The sequence below is a fragment of the Delphinapterus leucas genome, chromosome 4, assembly GCF_059928025.1.
Source record: "Delphinapterus leucas isolate spDelLeu-1000000601 "Yukka" chromosome 4, BTC_Dleu_Yukka2, whole genome shotgun sequence".
NCBI lineage: Eukaryota > Metazoa > Chordata > Mammalia > Artiodactyla > Monodontidae > Delphinapterus > Delphinapterus leucas.
In genome coordinates this window covers 42,030,122-42,036,517 of record NC_143132.1, presented here as the reverse complement: position 1 = coordinate 42,036,517, position 6,396 = coordinate 42,030,122, and the positions used below count along the sequence as shown (strand labels likewise).

Here is a 6,396-nt window from a genome sequence, read left to right as displayed (position 1 = left end):
CTACCTGATAAGCATGGTTTTTTATGCCTAGAGGCATTGAGATTCTAGGTACAACTACGTTTAGATAATTTATGATAGCAACGTGATTTATGGTGAATGCATGCTTCTGTCTCTGTGACTGGCATCTGAGTAGCTAAGGTCAGCCCACGTAGACGCTGCATGTCTACATGACTGACTCTCACCAAGGTGACTCTCACCTAAACACCAAGACTCTACTGAGCTTCCATGGTTGGCAACACTTTGTGTGGGTTGTCACAGATCATTGCTAGGAGAATTAAGCATGTCCATGTGACTCCACTGGGAAAGGACACCTGAAAGCTTCTGCCTTGATTCTCCTGCCTTGATCACCTCATGCAACTTACCCATTAGCTGATTTTAATCTGTATCCTTTCACTATCATAAATCATAATTATGAGTGTGACATTTTAAAATCCCCTGAGGCCTTCTAGTGAATCATCAAACCTGAGGATGCTTTGGGAATGCCTAAAGAATCTGCCCTTAGTTGTGTCCCTCAACTAAGCCCTCAGAACACAACTACTGAGCTCACGAGCCTCAACTAGAAAGCCTGCATGCCGCAAACTACAGAGCCCACACACTCTGGAGCCTAGGCACCACAACTAGGGAGTGAAAAACTCACATGCCACATCTAGAGAGAAGACTGCATGCCACAAGGAAAGATGCCACATGCCTCAATGAAGATCCCACCTGCTGCAACTAAGACCTGACTCAGCCAAAAATAAATATAAATAAATAAACAAATAAATCTTTAAAAAAATAATAGGATAAATCTTCATATTTTAGATTAAGAAAATTAGATAGTTGCTATAAGTGAATAGCCACAGATTCAGAACCCCTTGAATGAAGCAGGGCTGGGTCTCCTTGAGGAAGTACCCTACTACAATGACAAAAATTTATACTGCTAATCTTTCTCCAGCCTTCCTGAAAGGACCTATGGCCTTTTACCAGGATGACTGTGCATTGGGGAAGGGAAACAATCAAACTTTTCAAGGATTACTATGCATCAGCTCTGACTTGATACTAATTCTTACAGACCCAAAACATCACTGTGGTCCACCAGTCAGAGTAGGGGTTTGTTTGTGGAGGTCAGGTGATCAGTGGAGTTTGGGCTGAGGTCCATGTCACAGTGGGTCCAGCAGATCCCTGAACCCATTCTGGGATTATTTCCCAGTTCTGGAATGAATACTTGAGTAGTTATACTCAAAAACTGACAAAAATCTCATATATATATATATATATATATATATATATGAGATTTACATATATATATATATAACACATACATATATATATATATATATATATATATATATATATACACACATACATATATAGCTTCTAGGGCTATGTAGATATACATGAATCCTGAGAAGTGCTACCTCTGGGAGACTGGGGGTGATGAACAAAGCAGATATTAACCTTGTATGTAATGCTTTTAAGTTTGTATTACAAAAAATTGTATTCATTGTTAGACTTTTAATTAAAATTAGAGGATCCTAAAGTGACTAGGGTTATTTAACTTGGGTAGCTGAAAGCTAAATGAGTTCTTAAAAATCATTTTAAAATTCATCCATTTTTATAGGAGTATATATAAATAATTCCTCATTATCACCCAGGTTACATCTCAAGGATGGGGAAATAATTTTTGTCTTAAATATTGTATGTCAGATAGTATCATGAGCTTCGTGAAGATGAATAGTAAAATAAATTGCTTATGAAAACTGGAATCCTCTTCTGTGGAAGTCCTTAAAAACACTCTTATAAGTCTGGGATAAGGCAAGTACGTGTACTGAATTGTTATAGAATGGTGTACATTATAAATTGATGGACATTTCTAACCATTTCTTTTCAATATTTCATTTGAAAAACAACAACAAAAAACCCCAAAATCAACCAAAAGAAAAACATACCCAGAACCAGCATGGGGATCCTGTCACACAGCCTTTCCAAGCAATTTTCATGAGCCCCCTTCCAAGGACTGTGGGGGATGAACCAGATGTCCAGTGCCCTCCCCTCTCAAACAGGAAGACGCCTGCTTGTGGTCTAGGGAGGACTGAAGCTAAGTGCATTGACCATCACCTATGAGACATTATTTGCATGACCATCTTGTGCTTTGCAATGATGACCTGATAATTGTTTTACTTGGCCAATTTTTCTATAACATTTTCTAAAACTCAACATAAACCCTGTAATATGTTAAAACTTAATAAAATGCACATTTATTCACAAAGGGTACACAGTCCAAGTGAAGTGCAAAATGGCAACGTAATAATTAAATCAACTTTCCAATGAAGAAATAGGAAAAACAAACTTGATACTAATGTAGTTTTTAAAATGAAGATTAAAAGCCCATCCAAGTTGGTCAGCCTTTCCCAAGTGGTTTTTTTTTGGATGGTTAATAAATTTTATTGACTATGCTGTTTGGAGTTGCATGGAATGTTCCAGAAGTTTCACAGAGTTTGGACCCCACCACCGCAAACCTTCTTGGTCTACCTCCATGTTCTGGGGCCCAAAGGAATGTGCTTGGCTGTGATCTTCACTGAGAGAAAACAAACTTGAGAGATCTATGTCAAAGAGCCCATGAGAAAGATCCCAGATATCACAGACCACTAGTGCTTTTACAAGCAAAACCCAAAAGAACCCAAACCCCATTTGATCGAAACTTTGATAGAATCTTGCCCCAAGGACACTCTGTTATGCCCCAACTCCTTGGTTGAGAATCACCAGCCTCTGTACATTTTACTAAGCTTCCCTTCCTGTAGTTTGTGTTTTGAAAAGAACAGACTTTCCCTCTTGTTTTCCAAATATGAAACATAATAACATTAAATGTTCTTTTTTAAAGTACATATGCCGTTCCCCCTAAACCAAGGTTCTGTGAGTCCAGCATGTCTGAACCGGAGTGGGCTTCAATCTCCACTACTGAATCATATGGTTACTGCAAAGCCATGACTGAGAGTTTGCCCCCAACCTCCAAGGCTAGAGAAAACAGAAAGGTTCCCAAGACCAAGTTGCACTAGCTATGGATTTATCCCAATTTATCCAAGGATCGCACACAAAAGACTGAGTGCAGGAACTGGTGTTAGTATTGCAAAGCACCTCTGGCTTTGTTTAGAACCTACTTAGGCCCTTACCCTTGTAGAAGATCTCCTGCAAAGGTTTTCCTACCCCACAGCTTTACACTCAACAGTGCATACACACTTGAGTACCTACCATCTCACAGCTAAGCCACACCCCACGTGCAGTGATTCATGGTTAAGAGAACTGGATTACCACAGCTCTAGCCAAGTGCTAATCCACTGCAACAATTAGGAAAAGAGGGGAAAGATACCCCAAAAAAACTCTCAGCCAGCTCTGAATAAGGAAGCATGTTTCCATCCTGTGCCTCCTGTCACTCAAAAGTCCAGTCTACTCAAACTCCTCCAATTCCCACAGCCTCAAGTAGCCATGTTTCAAGGATTTGGCTTGTAGGGCCTGCAATAAGCACTGCCACTGAAACAGGAGGCTGGGCCACACTCAGGCGACTCACATTCCCAGTCTGTTGTTCTATTTCTGGGAAGGGAGGAGCTGCACAGTTAGCAATGGGGCTGGCTGGTCAAGGGATGACCAGGGGCCAGGCACACTGTCCCAAGGACAAACCTGACTCTATTGGCACTATATATATATATATATATATATTTTTTTTTTTTTTTTTTTCTCACCGCTGCAGCATGTGGGATCTTAGTTCTCCAACCAGGGATGGAAACTGCGCCCCCTGCAGTGGAAGCGCAGAGTCTTAACCACTGGACCGCCAGGGAAGTAAGTCCCTGGCATCATACTTTAATCACTGAGCCTATTAGAACATGAATAATCAAGTGTGACAGACCGAAAGAGAGCCAATGATTTGCTCCTCTGCCATCACGCCCACAGAGTAACTTCTCCGAGGTCATACATTAGATAAGCATGGGCACAGGAAGACTCATTCCTTATGCTCATGACCTTGCTTTCTTTCCCACTCACACTCACCGCCAACACAAGGCGGAGTGGGGGTCTGACCACCAAAGAATGGCCATGTTCCCACAGATCACATCCTTACCCTACACTGCGTCTCACCTGTGGCTTGGGGAACTCACAGAAAGACAAATGTCTTATAACCGCAGAATTTTTCTTTTGGCAGTCACAATTAGTAACATTGCACGTTTCAAGGTTACAGAGGAGCCCCACGCTACACACGTGGGGCAGGAACAGACGAGTGTTGCTCGGTGCTTTACAGGAAAGCCACAGCAAGTGTTCCAGAAATTCACAACATCTGGAAGCAGGCACCCCAGGGCCTCCAGGAAACCCCTCCCTCTCGGGCTTTCGGGACTCCTCATTGGGGGCCTTTTTCTTGGGCATGAAAAAGCCTCCTTTTCTGGACCAGAGCGGTAGGGATGTGCAGGTCAATGGCTAAGCTGGCCGGGTGGGGAAGGGGAAGGGGAGAGCAGTTCCTTCGGATCCCAGCAGAGGTAGACAACGGTAGACAGTGGAAGGCAACGGGTTCAAGGTGAAAGGAAAGGCCAATTTTTGGGGGCGGGGGGCTGCTCTCCTTCCCTCCACTCTCCGATTAAAAACGAAACCCCAGGATGATGAAGACTGCGCAGAACCAAGACGAAAGCCATCTCTCGGCTCCCGTCCCAGCCTAAGCCCTTCTTGGCCCGTTCCTCCTGCTGCTGGCGAAGGGCCTCCCGCCGGGCGCTCAGGCGCCGCTCGCGCTCCAGCTGCTCGCTGTGGTGAGCCTGGTAGAAGGCGTCAAAGTCAAGCGTGGTGCGGTTGGCTCCCGACGAGGCCTGAGAGCGGCCCTGGGTCCGAGAGGCAGGAGGCTGGGTGCGGGGCGAGTCGGGGTCGGCGGCGGGCGTCTTGGAGGACTGGACCCCGGGGCCGCGCAGGTCCTCGTCGCTGAGCAGGCCGCGGTCCTACCTGCGACGCTGGGTGGTAGTGCCCAGCACCACGTAGGCCTGGGAGACGTGCGTGAAGCACTCGGCAGCCTTGCCGCTCCCCGAGTTGCGGTCCGGGTGGTAGAGGAAGCGCTGCCGGTAGTCAGCTGCCTTGATCTGCGCCTGCGTGGCCGTGGAGGGGACGCCGAGCAGCTCGTAGAGCGCCGTGCGCAAGTAAGGGCCGTCGCTCCGGGAATAAATCCTCGCTTCCAGGCCCAGGCCCGATCCCGAGTTTGGTGGAAACCCCCGGGCCTGCCACACCCTCCATAGTAACAGCCGCGACCCCCAAATGGTGTTTTGATCAAGCCCAGCGATATTTCCCATTCTACTGGAGTACATCTGTAAACAGGTCTCCACAAACAGGGAAAGGCCTGATTCCACCCACACCGTTTTGTAAACCTTCGGGATTCTACATGTGGTATCCCTCAGTTATTAAATGGAAGCCTGTGCTTTTACTGTATCCCTGTCACTGTGTGGATTTCTCCACTTCAATATAATGCATCATTTTGTCTTAGACAAGCAACAGCATCTTCTGATTTAAACTGAAAAATATAACAGATGAAAGAATTTACTAAAATAAGAATTGTGGGCCTTGAGAATCCTTTTTCATAACCTCTTCTAGGACACATCCACAAGTGGCAGCATGCGGCCCTGTTTTGGGTAGGCATCCATGTTTCTGTTTCAGAGGCAGTTTTGTACTAGTAACAGCTGCAGCTTAAAAGGAAGAAGCTCACCCACACATAAACCAACCCTATCATTTTACTTAGTCAATGTTCTTACAAGAAAAAATTAATTTTGTTGGTATGTGACTACAGACTCTAAAAAAAAATCCCTTATAAACGATCAGACCTTGTGAGGTTATGAAAACTTATTGCTAAACCTGTATAGTTTAACCAAATAACATTCCAACCTAGAACACTCATGGAAATTTTATGTATTAACTCTTCATCTTTTATTCTGGCAAAACAAAACTCTGCTGTTGAGAACTTATTTCTCATGACTCAGAGGTAAGTCCCTAGATAATCACGATGTCACTTGAGTTTCAGAGCTCTAGTCTGACACTTAAAGCTCCCAAAAGACAAAGTCTGAATAGTTGTTTCAAGTGCTTCTTGGACTTGAAATTGTGGCTTTAGAGACCCAGGAAATATTTATTTCTGGTAGGAATGAGTCAAGGTGGTATCCTATAAGAAATTTAAAGAATGCTCTATTTATTTATTTGCACTTTCATGTCTGGGAAATCTTATTTCCCTTACACATGCATCAGGGAAAATTTATATTTGGTAGAGTTTAAATATTTTTGAAAGGTTAATTCGTTTTGAAACAAAGTGATAAATATTTCATTCTGTACAGTTTTATTCAAGGATGACTGGAATCACCTACATCTCCTGATATAAGATAAAAATGATATGTGGAAGCATCCTGTTATCCA

The 6,396-nt window shown here is 43.9% G+C and overlaps 1 pseudogene; it reads right to left on the bottom strand.

Annotated features, from left to right (window-relative positions):
- Positions 1 to 4,597: 4,597 nt before the first annotated feature.
- Positions 4,598 to 5,936, bottom strand: LOC111175777 (dnaJ homolog subfamily C member 30, mitochondrial-like; annotated as a pseudogene).
- Positions 5,937 to 6,396: the final 460 nt, after the last annotated feature.